The 20,031-nt window shown below is 38.6% G+C and overlaps 1 long non-coding RNA gene across 1 annotated transcript; it reads right to left on the reverse strand.

The window, feature by feature from the left end:
- Positions 1-1,320: 1,320 nt before the first annotated feature.
- On the reverse strand, positions 1,321-11,757 carry LOC118993915 (uncharacterized). The gene is made up of 3 exons (XR_005067967.1): positions 11,518-11,757; positions 2,499-2,563; positions 1,321-1,398 (listed from the first exon to the last, which is right to left on the reverse strand). It is a non-coding gene; the product is annotated as an uncharacterized LOC118993915 (long non-coding RNA).
- Between the last annotated feature and the right edge of the window lie 8,274 nt (positions 11,758-20,031).

Genomic DNA, 20,031 nt, shown 5'->3' on the forward strand with positions numbered 1-20,031 from the left:
TTTTAAGTATGCCTCTTTGAGGACCCATTTTTATTAGGTCTCAAACCTGTTTCAGGTATCTGAATGCCTGTCTCTCTATTTATTTAGCCAATCCACACACATTTACTTTCTTTAGTTCCCAGCTAAGATGGAGCCGAATAAAGTGCCCCAGGTGGGAAAACACTTCTAACACCTATAAACATTTGGCTTTATATATTTAATACTAAGAGGGGAAAAATAAAGTTACAACCAATAGATTCTTTGAATGACACCAACTCTAACTAAGAGGCTTGGTCTATTTGTGAAATGTTACCCAAGTGCCAGGTCAGGCAGGCTCCCCACCTTTTAAACATGACCATGGTAAGAAGTCCAAGGACTGTGGCTTCTTAAAATATGGTAAGTTTTTATTATGAGAATAGAATCTAGGAAGCAACCTGGGGGTTGGTTCATTAAAAAAAAATACTGTTCCTCATACTAAAGAGAGGTTAAAGAATTTGTTAACTTGTGGCCTACCAGAAATCTGTTACTTTGGAGTTTAATATAGTAAAGAGACTAAGGAAGTTCATCATAAAACGTTTGAATTTAAAGCAATGCTAAACTTTAAAATTTCAATTCCATAGATGCAGAAGCTGAGGCTCCAAACCTGCGTTGTGATTTGGGGTCTCAGACTCAAAACCAGACTCTGGGCTTCTAAGGACTCACCCCTTTCTGTGCAGCAAGAACCAGGCCAGGCCGTGCCGAGGGCGGGCACCACAGACTACAGCCATCGCGACCGGGCCAGGCAGTCCGAGGGAATGCGTAACCATCCGACAGACAATTCACTTTGGAAGCGTAATCATAGTAGGAGCAGATTGTGAGTTAAGTGGGGAGAACAAACCAGACGTGATCTCCACTGCATTCCACTCACCTGCCTCATCTTATCCAATAGAACTGGTGACAGGGAAGAATGACACTGTAATCAAAACAAAAGGTTGTGAGGCCTCTGGGGACTCAAACAGCAACATCCAGAAGTTGAGTAATGATACTATTATAGCCCATGTAAATGCACTGAAAACAAAATTGCAAAGATGTCAGCTCCTAACCAGTTGGCGGCTGGGTTCTGAGATGGGCGAGTTCTACCCAACTCTTGTTTCCTATGGCCTAGCGAGTGAAAGTGTCGGGTTTTATTTAGAGCTCTGCATGAGTAGAACCTTTAAAATGTTCAAAGAGTCTTCTTAAATAAACTTGAGGTCTGCATTTTTGAACCTATTTTAAAGTCTTCATGTTCACTTACAATTGTTACCAGAAGATACTGTTCGTGGAATAACCCGAGATTTTCACAATAAGCATAAATTGCCTTTCAGTGAGTAAAACATAGCCCTTTTTATTTTAGCCTTATCTTCAGCAACAGCAAGGGTGATGTAGTAGCCAGTGTTTAACCTGAAAAATAAAAAATGTGTCACAAAAATCATTCTTGATTACACTCAATGCCTCTAAAAAATGGGTTTATTATTTTTTCGTGAGGAGTAACACATAATAATTAATCATTCTGTGACTTTGTGGGTGTGTGTTTTTGACTCAGAGAATAAACTTGTCTTTCAAAAGAAACAGCAAAACAGAGATGGGGAAAGGCAAGGGATGAAAAGATGGAGTGCGGGGAGAGGTACAATAGCAGAAATAGCAGAAAATATTGGGACTTACACAGACTTACGGACCAAGGGATTGAGGGAGTGAGATGGGACGAAGGCAATTACTGGCTCTAGAGAACTAGACAGAGTGTGCTGAGGAAGGGCCAGGCGTGAAAAGATTTGGTGTCGTCATAGCAACGCGCTCAGCCCAGCTCCCCCTGAAGCCCATTCAGCTCTGAGCTGCCAGAACACGTTTTTAATTAAAGCGTATAAAAGTTGTTTTGTAAGGACTTCTCCTCATCCGATAGATTTCAAAATGGTTAATCAGGCTTCATCTCCTTTTGATGCTCACAAGAGCATGGGCTGCGGCGGCGTGCACAGAAGCTGCTGCCCGGCCTGTGAGTAAGTTATCTCTCAATCACACCTAATACCCGAGTGAGGGGGCACCTAGTTGTTTAGACTTCACGGGGGAGGGGTAGGTCCATGTTTATGACTGTAAGTGGAAATGTTCATGTTAATTGTCTTTGCTCTAGAGACTATGGAATTCATCCTTCTGATGGCTATTTTCTCTGGTTGATGTTCTATTTAGCTTTTAAACACAGCAAGATGCTTTTCTTTTGGGAGACACAGTCCAAAAACCAAAATAAAAAGCGACAAATTCTTTGTATCAAATAATAGTTCATCTAGCATGAGTAGTATCCCAAGAAAAAGTTTTGTTTGTATCACTCATATAAAAAGATGGCAACCCATTCTTTATTTTCTGAGAATAAAAGGGTTGTTGCTACCAAGTCCTCCTCCATAAATCCGTGAAATGCAGCAACAGTTGCAGCGTTTTCTTTTATAAAATAGATGACTTAATAGAAAACAGCATCTTTGTTGATTCACTAAATAACTTCTTAGCAAAAGACACACCTTCTCCAGGCCCTTTCATCTTCTTGTCTCCCAAACCTTGGCAGATGATCTTGCTTGTAATCTCCCTGAAAAAGAGGGAAAAGAAAAGAAAAGATTTTACCTGTCATCTGTTCCTTCATCTACCCCACATCCCAACTCCATGATCTCTCTGTGCTCTCACCCCTCTGCTGGGGTCCGGAGGGCCAAGGCTCCTGCTCTCTCTCCAGGACAAACATATCCACCCACCCAAGTTCTTGGTCCCAGACTTTTTTTTTTCTGTTCTCACTCCTTTACTCCTATCTTTACTGTTTCTTACACCCAATGGCTCCTTCCCCTCAGCTCCAAACATATAATGGTAATCTCTATTTTAGGGGGAAAACCCTCCTTAAATGGGTTGAACAAAATCTTCCAGTTAACATTCCCTCGCTCTCCTTTTCACTGCGAACTTTTCACATGAGTCATCTCCACCCACTGTCTCTACTTCTCCACAGCCTTGCAATGTGACCTGGGGCCCCTTCAACTTCTTTCTTGAAGATCAGCGGTGACGCCTTGCGTCAAGGGTGTTTTTCCTCTGAGTCTCAAACAGTCTTAACATTTCTCATTATTCCTAGTAACGTTGAACACTCTCCCACCAGAGACCCCGTGGCACAGGCCCATCATCATCTTCCACCTCCTCTGGACTCTCCCTCTCTCTTTATAACCGTCTGCTCTGCCTCCCTACTGTCGTTCCCCAAGTCTAAGCCCATGGCCTGAGGGAGAAAAACCCGTCTCTCTCGCACTTGGGAACTGGCTCGACACTTCCAGCAAGGCCACTGCGTTTCCAGGAGTTCATCTGGCGCTCAGTGTTAGGCCTAGGTGTTCTGTCAAACGTAAACAATTCCACTGAACTCCAACAATAGATAAGGCCATTCCATAACCACAGAGAACGAGACAAAAAAAGAAGACCATTTTGCCTAAGCACAAATAAAAACAAAGTCACTGCAAACCACAAAAATGGTAGCTAATCCTATTAGCTAATTAAAGCCTGGCTAATACTTGTAACTGTTGCTTCTTTACAAATTATAGCTTTAGCTTTGTTCTAGTCTTCCCTCCTAAAATAAGATTACTTAAAATGCGCAATCATAGAATTACCCTCACAGCATCCAAGTCAAAGCCTGACTTTCTTGAACCCTCCCCCAAACTACTGGACAGGGTTATAACACATAGTTATTTCCAGCCTGTGTTAGAGAAATTAGATTATGTATTTCGGGAGAATGAGGGCCAGAAGAAGCCTGGGAGGATTACAGATCACAACACATTATGAAGATGTTGGTAGTGTGGTTGCTGATAGAGTCGGGTACCTCAGGAAATAGTGAGCTTACCAACACTGAACGGTCAGGTGTAGACTACAGGGCCACTTAGATAAACATTTGCCTCAAGTTCATGCTTTATTTAAATACTTAATATTCATTTGCCTTATCTTACACATTTGCCCCCCCCTTTTTTTTTGGTGCTCTCATTCTTTCTTACATCACCTTGATTCCACCTTGTGTTCTTTCTGTCGGCCTAATCAACTCCCTTTAGGATTTCATTTAGTGGAGTTCTTTAAAGATGCTATTTCATTATATTCTGATTTTCTCTTTTCCTGAGACGTCTGACAGTCTCATTGTCACTTTTGAAATGAATTCATTTTATTCTTTTTTCTTTCTTATGTCTCTGCTAATTCTAATATCTAGGTTATCTTGGGGTCTGGTTCTATTGACTATATTAACTTTTCACATGGGTCTTTTTTCTTCCCTTTAAAAACGTAAATGCCAGATATTGTGTATAAAAGAACAGTAGAAACGGAGGTTCAACTCTCAGATTCACTCTCTTATGTATATTTTATGGTTTGGCATAAATGTGAGTTCACATGGCGGTAGCATTTAATTTTCTGTGCAGTCTGGTTGACTAGTCAGTAGAGATCCCCGGGTTGTATATTGTACTTCCAAAAGAGTTGCACACCTTGGTACTATCTAATCCAGTGTGTTTATTTTACCTGAAGGGCAGAAGAACGCAGATTAACATCATTATGAAGGGCAAACCTTCAATGTAGAATACAGGTCAGTGGACTGGGTTCCTACTGAAGTGTACACTGTTTGGGAATATAATTTGAATTTATATATGCTCAAAACGAACTCATGGAGGATGGATTAATAGAAGGAAGTGACTGGACTTATGTGAGCCCTTTAAGAAGGAAGCTGGAATACGGTTACCAGCTCAGTGAGGCAGTAATGGAGGTAAAGTAGAGGGATTTGATTAATCCCATAACTGGTGGTTTCTTTCAGTGGAATGGATAGAGTTGAAGATCGGAAAGAGTTTAAGAGAATAAACAATGAAGCCAAATACCATTTATTTACTTTTAAAGGTTATTTTAAGACAGTTAAGCTGAAGAAGTGACAAATACTATTCTTGCAGATAATGGTAGGAGAGAAATTTGTGGCAGGAAGGAGAAAAGATTTCGATGCTATCTTTGTCTTACTGAAATTTCATTTGAGATTAATTTATTCATTAATATAATAAACACATTTATTGAACAGTCACTATATGTAGAGCATTCTAATAGGTACTTACACAGCTATATTAGATCATTCCTATCTCAAAGAATGTATAGTCTGAGAGGGGTGATGAGACAAAACAGTTATTCAACTGTAGGGGAAAAGCTAGAAAATGGCAATTTCAGTTGCTGGGGCATAGAAGGTGCTCAATAAAGTCTGTTTAATGAATTAATAAATAAATGAAGGAAGGACACAGAAAGGCACATATAAACACCAAGAGTTAAGACAAAAGTTGCATGTTGGAAGATCAAAAAAGGCTTTTATGTCAGAATATGACAACTGAGTAAGACCATAAATGTCAGCTACATCTAGATATGAGATAGCAGGGCTGGGCTGTTCCGGGTGGAGGTAACTGTCAGGAAATGGGAGCCGGGAAGTTCAGGGTGCCTGGAGGGAAAGGGAAAAGCTGAAGCAGGATGAGGAGGCCTCAGGAAGACAAAGCTGCTAAAAGTAGGCTGGCGAGAAAACTGGAGGGCCTTGCATGCTGTAAGGGGTTTGGGGGTTATTCACTAGGTCACATTTAGCATTAGAGAGATAAGCTATGGACAATAAAACACTTGCATCACTTGAGGATATACGGTTAGAGGTATAAAGAGAATTATGAAAAAGATGAAAGGAAGGAAGGAAAGAGAAAGCTTCCTTGGGAAATATACTTGGCAATTGAGGCTGTGGTGCTCCAGAATAGAAAGGAAAAAAACAGAAGAATTCAGGATCAAAGATATTTATAATACAAAGTGTAGCTATAACCCTCTTTTAGGTGTGAAGGCTCTTGCTGGAAGGATTCATGTTATTGAACTTGCACAGTGGAATGCAATTTCTTCACTAACACAGAAAAAAATCCATGGCTATCATTAGACTTAATTATGCTATGAAATGTGATGTTCCTTATAATTTTTTTTTCCCAAGGCAGCAAGTAAGAAGAGTTAGCAGAAAATTTCCTGGGAAAAGTAGTCTGTATTCACTCCATTTTTCATTCACTTCTCAATTCCCTGCAATCTGGATTTTGTCTCTCATTACAGTAGGAACTACTTTCATTAAAGTCACCATGGACTCCTTCATTGCCAATCCCAATGGCACTTAGCTCAAACACCATCTCCTCTGGGCAGCTTTCCTTAATCTCAAAGAAAGGGCAAGATGCCCTTTCACCTGTTCTACGGAAACATTCTGAGCCTACTTCTATCCCAGTACCCATCCTACTGTATTAAAATGATTTACAGTTACATCATTCCCTCTGGACTGTGATTTTCATGAGGTCACTAATGTGTCTTATTCAACGTCGGGTCCTCAGCTCCGGGACAGTGCCGCCTGCACTACCGGCAAGTGCAAACCATAAAACCCCCTCTATTATCTCTCTCAACTCTCTCATCTAGAGAATACTTTCAGAAAAATCCTGAAGACTTCCAAATAAATCAGAATGGAAATATTTCCTCTCTTCACTACTTCCACCTTCACTTGCACTGTAAATACTGTAAGTCATTAAATGATGACCATATTCATAAAATTTAGATGTTTTACAACTGGTTCTCTTGGCCACAGTCTGTTAGGCATACTTCCTGTGACGCTGTGGTATTGTGATTTCACTGGGCAAGGACTGTTTTGATTTTGCAACCAATTTTTAAGTGTCTCTTATGTTCATACGTTCTAGTTAGTACTGGAGATTCAAAGATAAATGAGAATTAACATACAGAAATACTTTACTTGAAATTTATGCTGTAATTAATTTTGAACATTTTATGTAACAGTATGTCTAGTAATAGCTCAATAAGGATGCTCAGTAATAATAGTCAATAAAGATGCTCAGTATTTTATTATCCTGGTTGTTTTGTCACAGCCTTACATCTCTAAAATTTAACATGTGAAGACCACTATTGTTCCCATTTTTATACACACGCCTACCCTCTTTTATTTGATTTTGCAAATGCTTTGGGAATTACCAGAATTCATAGATGTGATAGTTTGGAATTATCTTTGGTTCCTTCTCTCTCTTTTACTCCTTAATTTCAGTTTTTGCCAAATTGTTTCTTTCCATCATCTACACAGTTCACGCTTTTCATTCTTCTCTTCGACAAGTGTTAAAACTTCGATGGCCTCCTCCCACGTGAAGACAGCTGAGGGTGGGCGGGGCTGAGGGGGAGAACAGTGGTGCCCCGACTTGATGTTACTTGGGGAAAATGTCCTAAATGTATTGTGTATGTATTTCATATTTCTAAGAGTCACATTTATCAAACTAATTTCAATATTATAGATTAAATGAAATATGCTGTATGATAATGAAATATGTGACCAAAGAAATCTGTAAATGTTTTGCTCTAATATTTTTGCTAGGAATTTTTCAAGGTAATAATGCTGAGGATAGTTATTTTGAACATATTTTAAAAATCATGTTCACACATACTTTTTAGAGTAAATGAATATCAAAGCTTATATTAAAATTTAGTTTGTGACTTTTCTTAATATAATCAACAAATATAAAATCAATGAAGAGAGCTCAATTGGATAATTACAAGCCTGTTAGTAGATGTTAAATAATATTATTTAAATAATATTTAGCATTCATATAGGCAGTATTTTTTAAAATGTCAACTTAAAGGTTGTTTTTGGAAATAGTTTCCTTGGTCTTTATAAACAACTGGTCTGTTATGATGAGGGCCGCAGCAATAGAAGTTTTAGTTTTGTTTTAAAAAATGTTGGAGCATCTGTGGATTTAGATGCATTGAAAACATTATAAGACTTTGCAACAGACTGAAGAAAAACAGAGGTCGAACTCTGGTCTTTCAAACATACCTCATCATCGTCTCTAAGGTAAACTCTTCTTACTTCTGATTATTCTTCTATGCATACATGACAATGTTTACTAGTAAATGAATCTTAGAGAAGACTTTCAGAAAATACAGTTCTTAGGAAGTTCAACCTTCTTTACAATGTACCATTTGTTAAAACAACAAAATGAGCACTAAGATATATGAACATAAACTGGCCGTACATTTTCTTACTTTTAAAGGTATCAGAGTTAATGTATTACACAAAACCACTTACCCTTAAAAGCAAAGCGCAACTGTTTGCCACAATTATTTTAATGCACTTCTCTTCTAAGATAAATTTTTAACTCAGGAAAGCAGGGTTTGGGATGGGAAGAGTTAAAAACCACGAAGCAACAGTAACCTCATTTAGATAAGGGGATGATGGGTGGAGCAAGGGAACAATACACCAAAGTGCTTTTCTTTCACAGATCTTGGTTCAAATTAAGGTTAAATTCCACAGGAGGATGTGTTTTCCCCATATGGAGTCTTAAAGGACATGCCTTTGTTTCCAGCTTCCCAGAGAAGATATATGTTAACACAAACAAAACATTTCATAATAAATTTAACTTTTATAGAGTGACTAATGCCCTGTGGAGATAAGCTAGACTTCCAGTCACCTGTGTTTAATCCAGGCTGAAGAAATTATGCCAAGGGCACACTGAGGAAACTTTATTCCTTTGGCGACGATGGCAGTGCCTTGGTAGGGACAAGAAAGGGTCTTGGTTTTAAAAGTCTCATTGGAATGACTCTCCCTTCCTCACTGTGAACACAGTTTAGCATTTATGTACTTTGGAAGGACAAAGAGGTGAGGTAAGCCTGCCAAAATTTGAACCTGTGCTTCTGGGAACCTGTTAGTAGGTCAACTGCTGCAAATGTATGAGAAACTGCTAAGGAGCCGTGGGCACTAGAAATTTGGGAGCTGGACGACAAATAGCTTTCTTAAAGCCTGCAGATTGTTTCTTCTTCTAGATCTTCAGTGAGGTAACATGAGGTTTAAAATGCCTCAGAGGATCACTACTCTTCAGTCATGTCTGGCTTTGGGGGAGGGCAGGGGCGGGAGGAGGAAGAGCGTTGAAAGAGACATATTTTCCACTAGAAATACTTACAGTTTACGGACAGAAAAGGGATCTTTAAAATTTTACTTGGAGTCTTATTAACAATAATTTATTAATCTGCCTGTTCCTTCTCAGGAAGAAAAATTATTGAAATAAATAGTGCTCCCCCCACCTTTTTCTTCCTTTTATCTTTATCAACTTGAGGCCTAATTCTTAATTACTTACTCTTGCAAAACGTCCCTGAACTGGTGTCTTGGTAATTCACCCACTGAACACACTCATCCGTTTTCCATGTGCAAACTCTACTGACTTCAACTGAAGATGTAAAATTGGTTTGGTGGCATGTGAAGGTGCCCCTTTTTAATTTTTGTATTTTTAAGTGTATTTTATTGATTATGCTGTTCCAGTTGTCCCATTTTTCCTTCTTGTCCCCTCCACTCAGTACCCTCTCTCCCTCCAGCAATCTCCCCCCTTAGTTCATGTCCATGGGTCATACATATAAGTTCTTTGGCTTCTCCATTTCCCATACTATCCTTGCCCTCCCCCTGTCTATTTTGTACCTACCATCTATGCTTCTTATTCCCTGTGCCTTCCCTCCCATTCCCCCTTCCCCTCTCCCAGCTGGGGAGTTCCTTTTCAAAGACAGGGTGAAACAAAAACCTGTTTGTATCAATCATGTCAAACATATCTGACTATACAGAATATGGTGTTTAATTTTTTACAGTTATAAATTTATTCCGATGAAAGGAAGAAAACAGAAAATCTATTTACAATTTAAATAAAATAGAATAGTATTCATCTGTCCTCTTCCACTCACTAAACAAGGAGACACGGATGTAGAAGAACTGGATTTTAACTTTATCAGAGTTTCTGAAACATCTCTTTAGTTTATCAACCTGCAAGCCACTCATATTGATTCTAGACAAAGCGTCATGTATTCCAAGGTACCCATTTCTTATGGTCCCAATTTCCTTCTTGTGCTCTGAATTAAAAAAAACGACAACAAAACTCCTTCCATCTTTCTATGTTAGTCAGTGACTAACAGAAGAAACTTTTCTGACCTTATACTGTGAGACAAGAGTGATGAGAGTTCCCTTCTCAGGCTATGGGACGCCAAATCCCAAACTCAGACATCAATGAACTACTCTGAGAGGAACACCACAAGGGGGCAGGTGAACCCAGACTGGGCCGAGGTGAGAGGGTCTCTGCACTGGGAATTCTGGTCCACGGAGGGGAAAGAAAAAACGAAAATAAGAAACAACTCCGAAGATAATATTTGTTCACGAGCATAAGCATTAGATCTGGATGATCCAAGTGAAACTTTATTTAGAACATATATCCAAAGACACTGATTACAATATACCAAGAAAGTAAATGAAAGAAATCAAACCAATGGAGTCACACATTGGAAGCGCTTACGATACGGAATCTATAAAGGCCAATAGTATGGTTTTGCAAAGAAAGGAAAGACTTGCTAAGAAGAAGTAAAAAGTTTACTACAGAGGAACGAGCATATGCTTTGAAAATGAATTATAAGTATTAAATAATTTAAAAGATATAGGAGAACATATTTTTGCTCTAAAGTGATCGTGATAACCAACAATTTCACCACAGGAGTATAAACTCTGAATAATAGAGCTACAGTCACTTTTTCCCCCCGCACACAAAAATTGAGACTTTAGGCACTTCAGGAAAAATGAAAGCTACTGCTTAAAAAGGTCATTTAAAGGGTCTGCTCTGATTTTCATGAGAAATTAAACCTAACCTACCAATAGGAGGCAAAAATTGACATTAAAAATTACTTCTCCTAAACAAATATCTTACAACTGGTATCAGACATCCCCTGTGAGATTATCAGTGACAATATCTTCAATGACCAACATAGACCAACTTTTTGTGCAAAGGAGCCAGGATTAGTTCTATTTAGTGAAACTGGAAATTAGCTCAGCAGCTCTTTTACACCTCATATAATAAAATAATAATTACATTATTTTCTGTTTTACAGACTACTGAAATGCATAGACTATTATAGCACAACATATAATACAGTGTAGTATTATGTATGTCATAAAATATTACACTGTAATAAAATAGTATTATATAATATAGTATAATTAAGTATACAAGTTTTGTTTCTTACTGGTAGTTTTCATTTAGTTTCTAATAACAATTATGAACCTTGAACTTTTAAGTTGCTCTCTTATTTATGATCAAATTAGCTTATTTAGGACCAAAGAACAAGTTTCTACAGTAATGATGTAGAAGTCACTTCTATTATAAATCTATTGCTTGATGAAGTCACCACCTAATACACTTTAGAACAAGTTAGCTTTTAGAACTTGGGGTGCCAAGTCGAGCGATCTTTCTGTTACACCATGATATATTTTGTTTTCATAGTGTCATAGGACTGGACGCTGGCTGAACTATTAAGCCCCTTTTAAAGCAAATCTCTGCACTCCAAGGTAAATGCCCATTCTTATGTCACCTTAACAGTCCATTTTTTCCCCTCAGATTCACTCATTCTTCTTTTTGTATGTATATGTGTACATAAATATATGCACACATCCATACTGTATACTCACACACAGGCACACACACAAATACATACTTGATGCAATCCCTCGATGGTGATATCTTAGGTTATCTTTCTCCTCTTTTCGGTCTGGGGATTTTCTTTCTCTTCCTTGACTTTCTTTACCCCAAGTAGCTGCATGGTCCTCATAGACTTTCTCACCAAAAGGACATGGAGCGCAGCTTCTGCAATGTTTGAAATGATAATGCTTTGATTTTTCAATGTGAAAAGTTGGATGGCTTTTAAAACTTGATCAGTCCAGGGTTATTTGCACATAGTAGACACTCAATAAATATTTGTTGATTTGATTTATTCTAGAATAAAGAACTGGTTAACAACTCTTTTTTTCTTCACTGATGTGCTACGGTTGAGCCTGTGTACAAATGCATTTATGGGTAAATATTAATGGTCATGGTCATTGAAAATGTTTTAGAGAAAAAAATCTAGAACTGTAGGCTCTTAGGAATAGCAATGATTGGGAGTGTGTTTAATAAAATACTCTAAGTAGTTATAAAACAGTAGATGACAGACACCATAAAATAGGGTCTAACCGAGGGATACGCTGATAAACTATTTGGAAACAGAGTGGTTACTCCCTAGATTTTGAATCAATCACAGGTTAAGGGCCTAAAATTTTTACTCCATGCACTAAGGCAAAGGGCTTTTTTTTATTAAAAATATAAGGATAATTCTTTAGTTATAAAATTTAGTGGAGCATAGTTAAGCCACATAACATTCCTTCAGTATTTTCTCCCTTACAATGGTCACAAGCGTGTTCCCATGCATTATACTGACAATCGGGAGGCCGTAAACACACGGAGTGAGAATTTCTTCCAAATTTCAAGTAATGCGTAACTTTTAAAGAGTTAAACTCTGTACTCCTATCATTCAAAACAGCATAATTGATTTATTTCCTTTTCTGGTCACTAACAGTAAAAACTCTTTCTGAGCTTACAACATGTTCAATTTTGGCTCAAGGCAAATTTACAACAGCAAGGTCTGTGATAAAATCTGTCAAAACATTAACCATGATGGCACAAATTTCAGCTCCTAAAAGAAATGGAGAAACAGGAGCTCAGGAGTAGATACACATTTGTACTGCTGGCTCTGAAATGCCGGCTTATGTCACATTATGAAAGTTGTTTAATTCCTTTGTTCTCATTTTACCCAAACGTGGAAGTTCCATAAGGTGACTGTGTGTTTTAATTAACTGGTTTTGAAAGGATGAGAGATCCCAGGATTGAAGACCTAGGTGAAAAATTACTCGCTGAGAGAACTTTAGTGCTTCAAGACAAAAGCTAAGACTCTATAACATTTTCATTTCTCGTCTGATAAATTCCAAGAAAATTAAGTCATAACATAGGCAGTGTCTTAACCTTTTTGCTGCTTGAAGACAAAGGTGATTCATTTGGCCATGGGCTAGCGTTTGAGCACTGTTCATTCAGATGATCTGAATTTCAACAGTGTCGGTAGTTTTTAGGTCTACTGTTGTTTGATGAGAAAAGAAACTGTATTTCCTAGAAAAATGACAAATACCATTATTGAAAGTGAATCACTCCGCTGGCACTCAACTGTGACCAAGCTAGTGAAGAGGCACATGCTAGAAACAATTTCAGAGAAGACAGACTATCTTGAAAACCATAATTTGATTAGATACATCCAGGACAGATTAATGAGACGAAAGTCTTCTGTAAGGAATTTAAAGGGTGTGTGTGTATGTTGATGTCATGGTCCTGCAAGTAAAATGCAGTGAAATTCTATGCTTACCTGTTTGAAAAAGCCTTTGGTATAACTGACATATTTATTGCAGAATTGGAAGGCATTTTTTTTAAGCTTTAGGACTTTCATTCAACAAGTAACATGATGAAAATTGGCCGAGACTAAAGTACAGATGAGATAAAATTAGTAACAAAATATTCGTTTTGTGGCTTGGATGGTAATGTTCATGCACCAATTATTTTTGCTCTCAAAGATCTTAAAATATGGTTCAGGTGTTGAAAAAATAATATGTCACCAGAATGTAAAATCTAAACAAAGTTTATTAAAATAACTGGAATTCAGGAAACTTTAGTTAATTTTAGGAAATGAGGGATCGCTAAATTATGATTTAAAGTGGATTGAAGCAGTATCAGAGGGCACGCAGACATGCTCCCTGGGTTTATACGTTGCTCGCCTGATCCCTCTCTTCGCCGGAATTTTGACACACTTTGTTCCAGAAAGTCATTTGTTTATTACCATTGTTCAGTAAAGATCTACAAAGCCGATTTCATGGTCTGGAGATTTTGTATAAACTTCCCAAGACAATAAAATCAATGTCCTCACTTTTGATAGAGTGAAATTTCAAACTTTGGACTCTATGGGACCAAAATGTAACAGTTATACAAGAATTTCCGATGAAAAACACCAGACCTAACCAAATCAAAACAAACAAAAAAAAAACAATCCCAAACCCTCAAACATTTTACTTTAAATTGATTATGATTAAAAGTGAAAGTCATCAGGTGAGTACAATGTTTCACCTGATAATGTGTCAGGCACTAGGCGACATAGCTGGGTATTGTAACACCACCGTTTTAGCAAAGGATACCTCAGTCTTACTCTTTTAATGCAATATATATTTTTAGAAAGACAGACCACACAAATGTTTATGAAACAAACATATATTTAGAAAATTTAGTTTTCATTTTCAACAAGAACGAGTATTCACCAAGTATGTATCAGTGAGAAGAAATACCAGGAGGCCTGAATCTCTGCCCTCCAGAGGCTGAATTCTAGTGGGAGACACGCGAACACTGAAGGGAGGAAACTTATCCACTGCCCTAACAGAGATAAAGAAGGGGCCGTGGGGCCAGGAGGAGACAGATGAACTGTGCTTGGTGACGGAGTGGGGGTGGGGAATTGGGGAAAGCTTCTTGCAGGGTGGGGCATAGAAGTATTCTTGAAGAATGAATTGGATTTAAACACATGAAGGTGGATTTGACTGAGTAGAGGACTACACGTACCAAATGAATTTAAAAAAGGCAGTACAGGGCAGGAAGCAGAGTGTGCTTGGAGCTGAGAGAGTCTAAGGCATCAGTAAGAGTGAAAGTCACTTGTATGAATATTCTTGCCATCCATCGGAAAACAAAAAATGTGTCAGAACTTCAATGCATGATTTAGGCAATTGGTTCTTCAAAAATAAAAATCCAATATGCGCCCAGAAAATCATCCTGCAAGTCTAAAAAAAAAAAGTGCACATACTTCATGCTTTGATTCCAAAGCTGATAAAGCCATTGTTTGTCTTACTGCAACTTAAAGACAATCAATATCTGCAATATTTAAACTTTGAGTCCGCAACATAGAAATACTTCTTGAAAAAGTTGTTGCAATTTTTATAAAAGCAGAAATAATGTGACTATTTTGGTATGAGTGAGGACTTGAAAGGAAACTTCCGATTTCAAAGCTGTTACCTCACTTGTCTTTGACAAACAAAATCACACAGCCACATTCCTCTGCGTCGCCTACTCTTTATACTATCACCACAGCTCAAGAAAATAAGTTGCAAAAAGCAAACCTAGTTCTGCAAAGCGATGAGACCATGATACAAGACATTGGTGATCGATTTACACATTAAGTAAAGAGCAATTCTTCAAAGCAATAACCGCTGAGACATTTTATGTCAAATTATTAAATCACTGTTAAAACTGTATTTGAATTTTCTCCTCCAGGATTATCTTCAGAACTGGTTTATGACTTGGAGAAGAAATTCATTCTCCTTTCTTTTAGTCACCTGGTTTTTGTTGCAAAACAATGTTTAGAAGCAAACTGCAGCTCAGAGACTTAACGACAAAACTTGCCCTTAGCAAGCCAATGGGCACAGAGTCCACATGGGTCTCAGACACGTTCTTTGTGACAGTAGCTGGAGGCTCTCCCTGAGCAACCGAAGCTGCTGGCTTGGAAGGAAAGGGCCACGTGACACAAAGTACACTTTTATGGGTGCATTTGGCAGCTCTCACCTGTTCAAAGATTATGCAATTTTGGTTCCTCTGTTTTAGGCAAAGTTCCTAAGTCTTAAAGCAGGCATGCATTTTGAAGTTTCTGTTACAATAGGAGCAATGCCTTTTGAGAATCACGACTTCATCTGAGCTTTCTTAGGTGGACTTGGGTTTATTCCTTTTTCTTTGTACACAGTGTGAAGCCTACTTTTGGCGGAGCAGCTGGACTAGACAGGCAAGGGTATCTTACTTGCCTGAAGACATACAAAACATACAGTTTTAGCTATAAAACCAGAAATGCTGATTGCTGCCATTTTCTAGGTCTTGCCGTACACAGAGTCGGTGCTGAAAGTTCGTTAGCTAGAGCTTAACAAACACAATGGCTGAAGGAATGGAGTTACCATACAAGTGTTTAAATTCCACGACGGATCCCTAGCTACAACAGAGAAGAAAGCTCAAACAACAAAAACAGAGTTGTGAGGTCTGAACTTGTGTCACGGAAACCTCTTACTCATCACCAGGCAGCTCTGATTCAGGGCAACCAGGCCCTCCCAGCAACATGGTGGATTGAATAAGGATCCTGGACATTTTGGCTGCAGATAAACCAAAGTGGCACATGGCTCATAACTCAAACATTTCATTTTAGACAGCTGTTCATTTTCTTGCCTAGGCTAATTTGGGTTATTCAATCATATTTTTTTTTCTCTAATGAAAAACTGCTTGTACTTACTGGTGGGGACAAAAAGCTGCAAGTATAAATTTTGGAAGGCAAATTTATTATCTACTCATTTGCATCAGGTATATAAGAGATACTAAATTTGGAACTAAATTCAGAACGTTTTATTAGCAGTACCATTGCATATGAGTGTAGGAGTTTACTAACAGCCCTGACTGCGGTTTCCTGCTGTGATGGACCCGGAGCCAGTCTTGGTAAGCACCGAAACCGCTGGGTAGAAAACGGCAGACGTCTCACACGCATCAATACGTTGGCAAGTTGGTATTGAGAGGCCAAAAGCTAAGTACCTCTGGGGGCTCTCTATGGTAAGTGAAGCATGGCAGGCAGTTTTTACCTTGAAAGCTTTTGCCTTTTGGTAGGGGCGAGGTTGAGCCTTGATATTCGTAACCTGCTAGCGAAGCAGGGGGAAGGGGTAGAGTCCAGGGTCCGCCCAAGGAGAGAAATCTTGAACCTCAGGCTATCAGCGAAAGATTAAAAAAATTCTCCTATGATTTTGTAAAGATTCCACGTATGAGATCACACAGTGTTTGTCTTTCTCTGTCTTATTCCAACTCAACTCAGCATAATGCCCTCAAGGTCCATCCATATTGTTGCAAGTGGCAGGATTTCCTTATTATTTTTTATGGCTGAATTATATTAATCACAACTTCTTTATGCATTCATCTGATGATGGACACTCAGGTTGTTTCCACACCTTAGTTATCATAACTAAGGCTGCAGTGAGCACGGAGGTACAGACAGTGTTTTTGTCTCATTTGGATATATACCCAGAAGTGGACTTACTGGGTAATCAGTTTTATTTTTAATTTTCTTGAGAGTCCTCTATACTGTTTTTAATAGTAACTGTAGTTTACAGTCCCATAAATAGTGCACAAGTATTTCCTTTTCTCCACATCCTCCCAGGCATTTGCTTTCTCCCCTTGTCTTTTTGACGATGTCCATCATAGCAGGTGTGAGGTGGTATCACATTGTGGTTTTATTTGCATTTTCCTAATGACCACTGATGTGGAGGATCTTTCCATGTGCTTGTTGCCCTTTCATTTATCTTCTTTGGGAAAAAAATCTATTCAGGTACTTTGCCGATTTTAAAATCAGAGTATTATTTTTGCTATGGAATTATATGAGTTCTTTATATATTTTGGATATTAACCCCCTATCAGATAGATGTGGTTTGCAAAAAGTTTGTCCCGTTCTGTAGGTTGTCTTTGGCTGTACTGTTTTTTAATCTAATGTTGCCCACTTGTTTGTTTTTGATTTTGCTGCTTGTTCTTTGCCTGTCACGTGTAAACCGTCAGTGCCAACACTCATGTCAAGAAATTCTTTCCCTATGTTTACTTCTAGGAATTTCATAATTTCATGTTTTACGTTTTAGTGTTTAATCCAATTTTGAGTTAATTTTTTGAGTGATGTAAGATGGGGTCTAGTTTCTTTTTTTTTTTTACATGTTAGTATCTAATTTTCCCAGCCCCATATATTGAAGAGACTGACTTTTCTCCATTGAGCATTCTTACCAAATATTAGGTTTATATGTGATTAGGTTTATTTCTAATTTTTTGAGTCTATTGTATTGATCTATGTGTCTGTTTTCACATCAGTACCATACTGCTTTTGTTATTGAGATTTGTAGAACAGTTTGAACTCAGGCAGTGTGATGCCTCCAGCTCTGTTCTTTTTTAAGATTGCTTTGGCTATTTGGGGGTCTGTTGTGGTTCCACATAAATGGTAGCAGTGAATTTTCCTGCTTCTGTAAAAAAATGCCATTGCAATCTTGATAGGGATTGCATCAAATCTGTAGGTGGTATTTTGTAGTACAGACACTTCAACAATATTAATTTTTTTCCTGCCATGCACATGGATTCACTATGAATTTTATAAATTCACGAGCTAGACTTCATGTAGGTTTTCAACCTGTTATCATCATTTAAGTGGCCCAATGGAATTCACAGTAAGGTTTTAAAGCCCCCCCGAGCCTGTGCATATTCCCAGGCGACTGGGAGAAGCAAATGCAAAGCCTCTATGGAGGAACCTACCATACACCCAGCCTGGAAAAGTCCCGCAAAGGATAATTCTAAGAAATATAAGCTCAAATTCATGAATCATTAAACATCCAAGGAAATCAAGCAGCACACATGTAGCTAGCAAAAATAATAGATAGCATAACTGGAGCAGTAAATACTTGAGAGTTTCAAATAATTAGAAATGAAGTATAGAATAAGCATGTTTAAAAGGTATAAAAAATTTAAAAAGGGCCCTGGCTGGCATAGCTCAGTGGATTGAGCGCAGGCCTGCAAACCAAAGGATGGTGGTTCGATTCCCAGTCAGGGCACATGCCTAGGTTGCAGGCCAGTTCCCAGCAGGGGATGCATGAAAGGCAACCATACATTGATATTTCTCTCCCTCTCTCCTTCCCTTCTCCTCTACAGGTAAATAAATAAAATCTTTAAAAAAATTAAAAAGGAATTGAAAATGAGATGGGAACAAGAAACCATAAAAATAACCAAATGGATCTGGGAATGAACAGAATACAACCCCCAGGAATGAAAAATGTAACAGAAATGTAAAACTCACTGGCATTCTGTTTCCAGACACAACAGGGTAGTTTGTGACAGACCAATGCTCCTGCCAAGAACAACTAGCAAAGCTGGACAAAATACAAAACGTATTTGTTTGAAAGTATTGTAGAGGGGCCGAAACAAAGGCGACTGGAGGGACTGAGACTCCAGGGAACAGAGAGGTAAATTGATGATATGCAGCTGCTCGTCCCCGGAGGCATCTGCTGGTTCTGGGTGAAGGTGACGGAAGGGGAATCTGGGCTCTGACCTGGCAGGAGACTGTTGCTGGAGACAGAAAAACGAGCAGCGTTTTGGCAATCTTGCAGGGCTGGAGTGACAGACTTAGGGAACCAAAGGGTCTGAAACACATGCCTAGTTTCCCTTTCAAAACACTTGTCAAATTCTGTAAGTGGGAGGTTAAAAAAAGGTGAGATGAGACCATCTAAAAGGGCCTCCCCTGAAGATACCATTTTCACCTTTGAAAGCCGCAGTGAGCTATGCAATGGGAAGAGGGGTCAACCAGAGAAAACTGAGCCTTACTCGAAATGCAAGCCAGCATCCACTCAGCACAGTAACGGACTGGATTAAGGTGACCTGCTTCCACTCAGTCTTCCCAGCCGAGAAAGGGCTAAGCACCCTCTGGAGGAAGACAATCATCTGAAGGCCCAGGATGGGTTACACTCAATCAGTGAATAAGAAGCAGGCCAAGAGTCAGGTCCATGCATCCAGAAATCAAGAAACAAAACAGACAGTAGAGAAAGACCCGCAGGTGGTTCAGATATTGGAGTTCGTAGACATAGGCTTTTAAATAACTATGGCCAGTATGTTCAAGAAACCAGAGGCAAAGGAGGAGACAATATATTTAAAAGATGAGAATCTCACCACAGAATTGGAATGTATCAAAAATATCAAGAGGAAACTGTAGAATTTAAAAATATCAAATCTGAGCCCTACCGGGGTGGCTTCATTGGTTGAGAATTGCCCCATGAAGCAAAGGGTCACTGGTTCTATTCCCATTCAACACATGTGCCTGGGTTGTGGGTTTGGTCCCTGGTCAGGGAGCATATGAGAAACAACCAACCGATGTTTCTCTATTTTTCTCCCTCCCTTTCCCTCTCTCTAAAATAAGTAAAATATTTAAAAATACCAAATCTGAAGTTAAAAATTGAATACATGGCTTTAACAGCAGAAGACAGGACTGGTGAAATGAAAGGCAGGTTACTTTGAAAATTCAAAACTAATGTACATAGGATAAAAAAAAGACAACACAAAAGAAAGTGGAAAAGAT

The sequence above is a fragment of the Sturnira hondurensis genome, unplaced genomic scaffold (genome assembly GCF_014824575.4).
Source record: "Sturnira hondurensis isolate 20B ecotype Veracruz unplaced genomic scaffold, ASM1482457v3 Scaffold0008948, whole genome shotgun sequence".
Classification (NCBI taxonomy): Eukaryota; Metazoa; Chordata; class Mammalia; order Chiroptera; family Phyllostomidae; genus Sturnira; species Sturnira hondurensis.